Source organism: Triticum aestivum, chromosome 5B (genome assembly GCF_018294505.1).
Source record: "Triticum aestivum cultivar Chinese Spring chromosome 5B, IWGSC CS RefSeq v2.1, whole genome shotgun sequence".
Taxonomy (NCBI): Eukaryota; Viridiplantae; Streptophyta; class Magnoliopsida; order Poales; family Poaceae; genus Triticum; species Triticum aestivum.
This window is the reverse complement of record NC_057807.1, coordinates 642,059,792-642,071,745: the sequence shown is the minus strand read 5'-3', so window position 1 is coordinate 642,071,745 and position 11,954 is coordinate 642,059,792. Positions and strand designations below refer to the sequence as shown.

The 11,954-nt window shown below is 49.5% G+C and overlaps 1 pseudogene; it reads left to right on the top strand.

Moving 5' to 3' along the window:
- Window positions 1-2,760: 2,760 nt before the first annotated feature.
- LOC123117339 (phenylalanine ammonia-lyase-like) lies at window positions 2,761-6,324 on the top strand (annotated as a pseudogene).
- Window positions 6,325-11,954: the final 5,630 nt, after the last annotated feature.

Here is an 11,954-nt window from a genome sequence, read left to right as displayed (position 1 = left end):
GAGCATTTTATATTTCTTCATTCTTTTTAAGAAAATCCCTCTGTTTTGCACATTTGTGAAGGAGAAAGAGCACCATCCAAGTCAGATTATTTGCTTCCTACTCCCTCCATTCCTAAATATGACCTTTTTTAGATATTTCCATGCAAACTACGTACGAAGCAAAATGAATGAATATACACTCTAAAATACATCTATATTCATCCGTATATAGCCTATATTAAAATCTCTAAAAGGTCTTATATTTAGGAACGGAGGGGGTAGAAAATTATGCTAGTATCTTGTGATCATGTATATTCCAAATATGCAAAAACATGATATCCTCCAAGTCAAATGTTTGCTTCCATTTTAGGCCTTCTCCTTCGGGATTGTAATGTGACTCTTACTTAATCAATACAATCCCCCTTTACCCCGCAAAAAAAAATGTTTGCTTCCAAATTTTCTGTCGGAAAGCTAGCAGAAAATGGTTTGGTTATCTAAACTTAAGAGTGTTGGCCTGAAATTTTCTGTCGCATGCTTGTGGTCGCGTTCACGATGTGCACGCGGATGACTGACCAAGAAATGGTCTCCACTGAGGACAGTCATGCCTGCCACTGCCAAGTCAAGTGCACACGACCAAAGTGTGAATGTATCTTTCAAGCTAGCCATGCAGCCCGCTATGACCAGACCACGTGCAAACCGAATATCCCTCGTCATGTGCAAGCTTTAAGTTCAAATAAACAATATGCGGGGTTCGTCGCACCACACAAAATACTAAGCGAAAGTGAAAGCATTGTCCATGAATCATTAGCAGATAACAACTCCCGTTGTCCAGAGCATGTAGAACCCCACTCGCCATGGAGTCACAGGCCCACATATATACTTTGTCAAACCAAAGGCCGTCGCTGTTTTTTAAGATTTTCTATAGCAGCAGTAGTAGTAGTTTATGCATTGTGGAAGCAACCATCACGCTTGTTTGAAACGTTCCATTTATCGACAATACGACACATGTTTACATCAGTAGATTTGCACTTCCGTAACTCAGCTACTCAAGCACATGATTATCAGAGGAATGCACCTAGTTGAACACACAAGCACACGGTGGATGGCACGATTAACACTGAACACTTAGCATGTGAGGACGCAAGAAAATGGAGCACTTGACTCGGCCTCTCTTCTTCCCCACACCAACCATCTTGCGCACCTGCAACCATCGTGAAGCGGTCAAAGCCACACCAACCACACCCCGCACCCACCCTGCCTATTTTTTAAGAAATGGAGGAAGACCTCCCCTCTGCATCTGGACGATGCATGCAGCCACTTTATTAATTATTCACACAAAATTTTATAAAGTCATACAAAAGTAAGATTAAAACCATCATCTAGGCAACATCTATCGCTACTCCTATCCAGTTGATGAAGGGATGCTGATAGTCTGGGCCTAATACCAACAGATCTCGCAACCAAACATAACATCTAAGACCTGAGGTCCCAACCAGGACGCCTGCCGGGTATAGGGCACCTACCAATCCGACGCACTCCTCAACCAGTACGCCTGCCGGGTATGAGACCGCCGCAGCCACCTGCCACCAATCCATCTTTAGTGCTGTACTGTTGCATGTACCTTGCCCGGTCTAGCTGCCGTCGACGCCACCACGATGCCAGACAACGCCACCATCCTGTGCTCGTCCATCATCACCCACCCACCGACGAGACACCGCTGCTCCATGCCGCTGAGACCCGCCGTTGTCGACGTGTCAGATACCACGCCGCTCCTCCTCTTGTCCCCTCCAGCCAACACTTGCTCCAAAATGATGCCCCCAGGAGGGAGAACGACATCGTAACGTCGCCATCGTCCGATCCGGTAAACCCAGATCTAGGGTTTCCCTCGGAGCTTTCCGATCAGGTTGAAGTGACCTGCAACGACGATGCCTCGAGAAGGAAACGACGTCCAAGACGCCGCCATCGTCCGCCATGACCATAGTCAGGCGCCGTTTTCACCGGAAGCCATGTCGTCCCGATCTCGCGGCTGGCTGGAACCGAGCGGAGTCTCGCCATGAAGACGAACGCCGCCTCGGTAAACCGGCGGAGATCCGACATCTCCTCGCCGGTCCCTCCACGCGCCGCCGGTCGGCGGAAGACCACCCCGCGGCGGATCCGATCGGGGCGTTGGATCCGCAGTCGCCGCCGCCGCCATCTCCGCGCAGATCAGGCACCCCGTCGGATGGGGCGCTGCCACCGTATCCGTCCATCTCAGGGCCGCCGCTCCGCCGGCTTATGGCGCTTCGGCCACCGCTGCAAGGCAAGGGATCGCCGCCCCAGCCACCGCCTTCGGATCCCACGAGAAGGGCCGCCCCTACCGCCTCAGATGAGATCTCGCCACATCCACCCGCCCAGCGGCCTTCGGCGCCGGGCCCGCCGCCGCCACGGCCCTCGCCGGCGGCAACGGCGGCAGAGGGAGACGCGAGAAGAGTCCTGCTGCGCTAGGGTTCATGGGCCCCTGGCGTCGCCTAGGGGGAGGCGACGCGAGGGGGAGAGGGAGAGGAAAAGCGGGCCTGGGTCTTCCGGATTGGCTAACTGCTGCAGTACCTCGATGAAGTGCGGCCGCATATTTAACCCCTCCTCTCCCTCCATTCTTGTGCAAGAAGAGCTACCCTCACTCACCAACGTCTGCAGCCTGAGCTCTCTCCATTCCTCTTTGCCTACCAGAATTCATCCAGCGCAAGACCTGCCAGTCGTTTAACTTGCTTGTTTTCCTACTTCTTTGCACATCACGAATTCACGATGGAGTGCGAGAACACAAGACACATCGCCACCCATGGCATGGCTTGTGCGTGGCGCAGCCATCCATGGCCGACCCCTTGAAGTGGGGAGTATTTAAAGGCGTGTACAATGGTGTTATCTTACGAGTGTCACGTAGGATAAATATTGAGGTGGAGGAGAAAGAACTCGTAAAAAAGACTTGTCTTCTCTTATTTAAGAGAAGACAAATGATAATCTCTTAGCATAATATGTCTCACCATAATTTTAGGAATGACTATTATTAAAGATAAAGCTAAGAGATGATCCATTGTAGACATCTTTTTTATTATCCCTAAATTACATGCAAGACCTAAGATAAGACTATCTTATCAATCATTGTACATGCCCTAACAAAAAAACTACCACATTTTGTGGAACCGTGCCTATAAACTACCACTTTACAAATTTATGTAGGAAACTACCACTTTCTCACTAATCCTTAACTAAAAACTACCATGTCTGAAAAAAGCCTGATTTGCCTCTTTTAAACACGTTTCTGACCGGTTCGGCCCACACGTAAGCATTGACGTGGCACAATAGCAAAATCTGTTGCCGAGGAGCTCGCGGCCGCCGGCAAAGGGCGCGGGGCGAGCGGCTCCGGCGGCTCCAGCGGCGACCCACGCGGATGCAGTAGCGACCCGCGGCGACTCCAGCACCGACCCGCGGCGAGCGGCTCCCACGGCGACCCGCGACTGCCGCGGGGAGCGGCTCTAGCGGCGAAGGGCGGCGACGGCGGGTGCTGGGAGCCCGGGCGGTCGGAGGCGGGGGCGCGGCTGCGGGAGCCGCAACATGCGAGGAGCAGCAGCAGGGGCAGGTGTGGGCGAGCCATGCGTGGCGGGGGCATGGCCCGGGCGTAGCAGGTGTGGGTGAGCGCGCGTGGTACGGGGACGGCGACCACGGTGCGCATGCCGAGGGGCGGCCACGAGCTCCGCTGGCGCGCGCGTGCGGATGCGGCTCGGAGCACGAGCTCCGGCGCTCGGGCACGACGTTGATGCGGCAAGTAACCGAGGGGGAGTAGAGGGGAAGCAGCGAGCGCTGACGATGGTGACGGGGAGCTGCACGGGGTGGTCGGGGATGCGGCGAAGTGCGGCTCCGTCAATTTGCGGGGCGGCGAACTGAGCGTGAGGAGGAAGAAAGGTTGTGCGGGCGAGAGGGTCATTGGAGTGCACACGGGGTATTCGAGGAAACGCCAGAGAGAGAGAGGAGGAGGAGGAAGACGATTGATGCTGACAGGTGGGCCCATCTTGTCAGAAAGGCGTTTAGAAGAGGCGAATCGTGCATTTTCCGACATGGTAGTTTTTAGTCAAAGATTAGTAAAAAAGTGATAGTTTTCGATACAAATTTGTAAAGTGATAGTTTATAGGCACGATTTCATAAAATGTGGTAGTTTTTTTTTTTAAATACTCTGAAGTGGGGGAAGGCCGCGGAAGAGCTATCTAGGAGCCATCTGGACGCGGTGAAGCGGATGGTCGAGGAGTACCATAGGCCGGTGGTGACCATGGAGGGCGCCAGCTTGACAATTGCCATGGTCGCGGCTGTGGTAGCCGGTAGCGAGACCAGGGTGGAGCTCGACGAGTCCGCCCGCGGCCGCGTCAGGGAGAGCAGCGACTGGGTCATGAACAGCATGGCCTGCACCGACAGCTATGGCGTCAACAACGGCTTCGGCGCCACCTCCCACCGGAGGACCAAGGAGGGCGGCGCTCTCCAGCGTGAGCTCATCAGGTACGAATTCATTATATTGAACAACGTAGAAATTAGTGATCATATGTGTCTCTGGGTTATATATGAAAGCCTTATTTGTTTTTCATATTTCTTGTCTCTTCATCAGATTTCTTAACACCGGACCACGTCCTGCCAGCTGCTGCCACGAGGGCGGCGATGCTCGTCCTCGTTAACACTCTGCTCCAGGGGTACTCCGGCATCCGCTTCAAGATACTCAAGACAATCGCCAAACTTCTCAACGCCAACGTCACGCCATGTCTGCCACTCCGGGGCACGATCACCGTGTCTGGTGACCTCGTCCTGCTTTCCTATATCGCGGGTCTCGTGACCGGCCAGGTAAACTCCATGGCCATGGCTCCAGACGGTAGCAAGGTTAATGCCGCCAAGGCGTTCAAGATGGCCAGCATCGAGCATGCCTTTTTTGAGCTACAGCCCAAGGAAGGGCTTGCCATGGTTAAGGGCACGGCTGTTGTCTCGGGTCTCGCGTCCATGGTTCTTTTCGAGGCTAACATCCTCGGCGTCCTTGCTGAGGCTCTGTCGGCAATTTTCTACGAGGTCATGAATGGCAAGCCGGAGTACACCGACCACTTGTCCCACAAGCTGGAGCACCACAGATTGAGCCTGCTGCCTTCATGGAGCACGTCCTTGAAGGAAGCTCCTACATGGCACTCGCGAAGAAGCTCGGCGAGCTTGACCCATTGATGACGCCAAAGCAAAATAGGTACGCGCTCCGCACTTTGCCGCAGTGGCTTGGCCCCCAAATTGAGGTCATCGTGCTGCCACAAAGTCGATTGAGCGGGAGATCAATGCCGTCAACGACAACCCACTCATCGACGTCTCCTGTGGCAAGGCCATCCACGGCGGAAACTTTCAAGGCACGCCCATCAGCGTGTCCATGGATAACACAAGGCTCGCCATTGCCGCGATCGCCAAGCTCATGTTTGCGCAGTTCTCGGAGCCGATGAATGACTTGTACAACAACGTTTTGCATTCAAACCTCTCTGGCGGCCGCAACCCGAGCTTGGACTATGGCCTCAAGGGTGCTGAGATAGCCATGGCCTCGTACTGCTCTGAGCTCCAGTTTCTAGGAAACCCGGTGACCAACCATGTCCAGAGCGCGGAGCAACACAACCAAGACGTCAACTCTCTCGGTCTCATATATGCTAGGAAGACCACCGAATCCATTGACATACTAAAGCTCATGTCCTCGACAGTCTTGGTCGCGTTGTGCCAGGCCATTGACCTCCGCCACCTCGAGAAAAATGTCAAGGATGAGGTTAAGAGTTGTGTGAAGACGGTGGTCAGAAAGACACTAGGCACCAACAACAATGGCCATCTCCACTACGCATGCTTCTGCGAGAAGGACGATCTGCTGCTCGCAATCGACCGCGAGGCGGTATTCAGTACGCAGACGACCCTTGTGGCGCCAACTACCCACTGATGCAGAAGATGCAAGCTGTTCTCGTGGACCACGCCCTGGCCAATGGTGATGCCGAGCATGATGTGGAGACGTTGGTTTTTGCCAAACTTTCCATGTTTGAGCAGGAGCTCTGTGTTTTGCTGCCGAAGGAGGTCGAGGCCGCCTTGAGTGCTGTGGAGAATGGCACCGCTGCGCAGCAGAACCGCATCACCGAGTGCCGGTCGTACCCGCTCTACCGGTTCGTCCGCAATGAGCTTGGGATTGAGTACTTGACGGGGGAGAAGACGCGATCTCCTGGCGAAGAGGTGGACAAGGTGTTCATCGCCATGAACTAGGGAAAGCACATCGACGCGCTGCTCGAGTGCCTCAAGGAGTGGAATGGTGAATCCCTACCTATCTGCTGAACAGCCTATCAGAATTTGAAGAGAACATAGTGTGCTTCAGATTTCAAAGTCTCCGGATGTTCTTAGTTGATAAGTGATAATATTGTTTTCATGTATTTTCTAGAAAGGTTATGTTTTGAAACTTGTTCTTACAGAGCTGCCATGTTGTTGCCAAAAATTCAACTGCATGACTATAGTGGTATGTAGCCAGTACAATATCTGTGATCTAAATTAAAAGAGTACAATATATGGTAAACATTCGTGATAAAAGTACTGGTTACTTTTTTGAGATCAAATGGTCTGTTGGAGGCTACTCCGAACAGTGCAATATATGGTAAACTTTCGCATGCCATTATCATTACGGTGTGAGGACTGAGGACATGATGCATAAATAATTCAAAGGTGGTGCGACGGCTACTAGACAGCAGATCAGAAAGTAAAAAATGTACCTACAAAGTCGCTGGACTGCGGTGTCTTCGTAGTTGCTAGTTACACATCAGTTTTATATTTCAGTTTTCTGTCTACAAATTTCAGTCTGATATACTTATAATGGAAGCAGGATGGCAGAGTCTTTGGATTTTTCCTGCTCTGATGCAGATGACTTGTCTTTCTATGTTCTGAAATGTCATGAGTATTTAACCAAAAACTACCCCACTTCATGAAAACGTGCCTAGAAACTACCACTTTACGAATTTGTGCCGAAAACTACCACATTTTTGCTAATATGTGACTAAAAACTACCATTTCGGAAAAGTGTCTGATTCGCCTCTTCTAAACGCCTTTCTGATAGGATGGGCCCACAAGTCAGGTTGACCGTAACTTTGACCGTTATTATAAATGGGGCCCACACGTCAACCCTCTTCTTCCTCCTCTCTCCCTCTTTTTGGCATTTATACAGACACCTCGTGTGCACCTACAAGCCACCTCCGCAGCCGACCACTGCCGGCGCTCACTTACGCACGACGGCGCACATGCTCGCGGCGGTGGCGGCTACGCGCACGGCTGCGCACGCACACAACCTAGCATGCAAAGCCAGCACAGTGCACGCGAAGCTACGGCTGCATGGGCAGCGATGTGCGGCAGCGGCAGCGGCGGGCGCAGCGAGCAGCGGCGCGGCGCACGGCGGAACGGGCGAGCAGCAGCAGGCGCGGCGCGCTACGGACGCGGCGAGCAGCAGTGGGCACGGCGGGCGACGTGCACGGCGAGCAACGAGGCGAGCTGGTTGCCGGCCGCCTCTAGCCGCCGCCACGGGCAGGAGCGCGTCGAGGCTGCCATGCTGTGCGTGCTTGATTCATGCTGATCGTGATGTGCATGCTTGATGTATGTGTGTGTGGTCTGTACGTGCTCAACAACAAGCAGCGGCGGGAAGCAGCAGAAGTTGCGGCGGCAGCGGACAGTAGCAAGGGCCCGTGGCCAAGCAGGACGTCCCGGGCTTCCTCCGACGTGAGTTGCCCCTGCTTAAGGCGTCCCCGCCTCCCCGGCTGCCGCTCTGCTCCTCGCCGGAGCTGATGGCCACGGACGAGCAGCAGAGGCCGAGCGCCGAGGTCGGGCCGCATGCTGCGCGCCGCGCCTTGAGCGGTTGTGCATCTGGGCCAGCCTCGGCCTCGAGCGTGCGTCTGGCGCGGGCCAGCGCACAGCTGCGTTGCGCGTAGGCGGCGGTGCTTGGCCACATCCCGGCGGTATACATCTTCGGGATCTCGGGCGAACTGCAGGTGCACACGAGGTGTTTGTAGAAATGCCAAAAAGAGGAAAAACAAGGAGGACGAAGAGGGTTGATGTGTGGGCCCCATTTATAATAACGGTCAACCTGATTTGTGGGCCCTTCCTGTCAGAAAGGCGTTTAGAAGAGGCGAATCGGGCAGTTTTTCGACATGGTAGTTTTTAGTCACAGATTAGCAAAAAAGTGGTAGTTTTTGGCACAAATTCATAAAGTGATAGTTTTTGAACATCTTTGCATGAAATGTGGTAGTTTTTGATTAAATACTCGAAATGTCATATGCAAGAAACTGCTAGTTTCTAATCACAGAAATAAGAGAGCTGAAAGAGAGTTCAAAATCAACATGCGGGTAACATTTGACCAGGAATACACTAAATCAGCAGGCGATTTTCATTTAAATTGATATTCACAACGATTTTGCAATCTTGTTTTTGGTATGGTGCTTATAACTCCCACAAGTCTAATAGCACTATAGATAACTGAATGAAACCAGAAGAAAGAAAAAAAAATATCTTCTTGGTATTTGCTTTGGATAGAACACAGGGATCTTGGGATTTTCAGAGATCACATGATGATGTTATAATTCCAGTGTTACTGCGCTTACTTAGGACACTCAACAATCAAAGAATACAGTGAACAAAACCACAATACACAAGGAACATATAGTTCTTCTTGGTATTTGCACATAGGATCGGACAATTAGCATGGGACAGAAGTCCGGTCGAAGCAGGCAAAATAAAATGAGAATAAAAACCTTTGTGGCGCCTTAGATGGTCATAGGAAAGACACGACTGATGAGCTGAAAGAACCACGACCATATGTCAGTATAGCTAGACAGATTTCTCAAAAAAAATATAAAAATAGGGGGCTAGATAGATTTGTTTGGATCAAATTTAATTAAGCTTCCTCGTCTCTCCTTGGTGATTCTTCATGACGCCGGGGCGGTGCCTCCTACGCCCTGGTGGATTCAAAGGAGCATAGTCTTTCTCTTCGTCGTAGTCCTCGCCGACCTCTACCTCGTAGGTGACTATGCCCTTGGCCTCCAGCTGTTGCGCGTAGTCTTTTTGCAGCTCTAGCATCTCACGTTCATTGCTCTCCGCGACCTTGGCTGTGTCGGCCTTCATCGTGTAATAGCTTGCCGCCAGCTCCGGGAGCATTCTGATCATATCTTCTGGCAACTTTGCCGTGTAAGGCATCGGCTTGTATTCAATCAAATATCTCGAGAAGGTTTTCCCTGCTTTCTTTCGAAGTACTTCTTTGCTTTTATATATCATTCTTAATGTGTATATAGATTTGTATTCCTTTGCCTATCTACACTAGCACTACCGCAATAGGTTGATGTATCTATCAGACTAACAAATGCCTAACGATGTTGCTCTTTTTCCTTCAATTTCAGGATACCATTACAATTTCCTGGTTCACAGCATATCCCTTTTTGAAGCGGTTACGTATTTTCTGATTTAGATGTAGAGCACGATTTAACTGAACATAGGTTACCAATGTATTACCAAACATTCCATCATGTGTTAGATTTTTTTTGGACTCTTAAATGTAGGAGAATCAAATGATGTATTGTTGTGGTCCTTGATAGAAGTCCGAGTCTATTGTTATTAAGTCAAATATACGTAGGATTAATTCTTGGTATATGCCCCATCCAGCCATTCCTCCTTGAATGCTTTTAGACTTACAGTTTAAGAGACAAAAATCATATTCATTCAGATTCAATTGATGCATTTTTTCTGTTTGCAAGTTAAGCCGCAATAAAACCATCTTCACTATAAACATTTTGTAGTGTGGAGTGTCCGCCAATAATCCTTTTCTTATGAATTCTTTGTACACATATTGTGCTAATATGCCATGGAATGACACATCTAGGTTTCTCTCCAGGGTATGATTGTGTTCTTTTGAGGGTCTTTTGAAGTGTATCCTTTCCAGACATCCACAAGTATTTGCACTTGTATGGCAATGTAAAAAAAATCAATGGTTCCATCTAAAAGTAAGTCAAAACATCAGTTTCTTATTCTGAAATGCTCTCACCATTCAAGAGCAACGAAATCTACTAATTTATTAAAATATTTTAGAAGCAATGCATCATTTTTGAACTACTAAAAAGCACATACATTCCATATTTTACTGAACTAACAAAGTGAGGGTATTTAAGCTCATTTTGCATCAGCTCAAACTAACAGTGACAAAATATTTAGAAGTATAAAGTCCCACCGCAACGCGCGGGCATCATCATCTAGTTTAAACTATGCTTGTGTGTTTCCATAGCACCCCAACCTATCTCACCAGGTAACATTTATCCAAAATGGCCTCCTTTGGTTTGGAGGAATTTTATAGGATTTTCATAGGATAGGATTTCTATAGGAAAAATTCCTTCAGAGCTCTTTGGTTTGTAGGAATGAAATCCTATTCCTATGGAGGAATTCTTTCTATCCTCCACATTTCATAGGAAAACAAACATTAGCCTAGACTCAATGGAAAAAATCCTATGGTGTGAATCAAAGGGCATCTCTTTTTCTATTCCTATGCATAGGATTTGAGATGCATGTCATCTCATTTCCTATGACTTTCCTATTCCTATGATTTTCCAATCCTATGAACCAAAGGAGGCCTAAGAAAATACATCCGTTGTTACAAACTTGGTAGCAATCTTGCGCACATCCAGGGCAACACAAAAGGATGGCCTTACTTCTTTTTTTTGTGTGTGTTGGGAGGATGGACTTACTTTTAAGAGGATTAATTTTGAGCCCGGACATAGGTCCAATACAGAGCGGGAGAAACTTTAGGTTTGAGATTAAGGTAAGAGTTCATTCTTCTCACTGAGCATTATCGTGTGGGGAGTGATACCACAGACGAATATGTGTGGCAGGGTGTTATCTGCAACTGTGCCTCATGAATTGATCAGTTTAAGACACAAGATGAAATGCATTGCATCAACTCGACTGATCGGCTTGCCCGCTGGTGGCAGCAATTCCCTTGTTGGTGAAATTCTTGTTACACGAATGTAGCGTGGAGATGCTTCACGTTGGCAGGAGGACACGCCTGTTGACATGGATGTGTGGCCACACGAGGAAGGATCGAGTCCGGAATGATGATAGAGTTGAGGTAGCACCAATTGAAAAGAAGCTTGTCCAACATCGTCTGAGATGGTTTGGGCATATTCAGCACAGGCTTCCAGAAGCTCCAGTGCATAGCGAACAGCTAAAGCAAAGAATGTCAAGAGAGGGCGGGATAGACCGAATTTGACATGGGATCGAAGGAGTCCGTTAAGAGAGACCTAAAGGATTGGAGTATCACCAAAGAGCTAGCTATGGACAAGGGTGCGTGGAAGCTTGCTATCCATGTGCCAGAGCCATGAGTTGGTTGCGACATCTTATGGGTTTCACCTCTAGCCTATCCCAACTTGTTTGGGACTAAGAGGGTGTTTGTTTTCAGGGACTTATTGGTTTAGGGACTTAAAAAAGTCCCTATAAGTCCCATCTAAACCAAACAGGAGGGACTTATAGGGACTTAAAGTGGGCATTTGGAACTTATGAAATAAGACCCTCAAGAAGAGTCTTATAAGGACTTATAGTTGTAATATGGTCTTATAAGGACTTAGAAGTCCCAGGAACCAAACAGGTAAGGACTTTTTAGGGACTTGAGACTTATAAGTTGAGACTAAAAAAAGTCCTATGACTTATGAACCAAACAGGGCCTAAAGCCTTTGTTGTTGTTGTTGTAGGAGGACACGCCCACGTCCATCATGTCAGTATGCCCAAGAGGCTGGAACACCACACAGAGCGTTAGGTTCTTCACCCACGCAGCGGTCACCGGCGATGCCACCAGCGAATGGATGAAGCAAGAGGAGGGCATCCTTGCCTGGAAGCAGGGGCTCCGTAAGAACTTTGAAGGAGGATACCATGGCCAAACTCCTCCGAACTGGAAC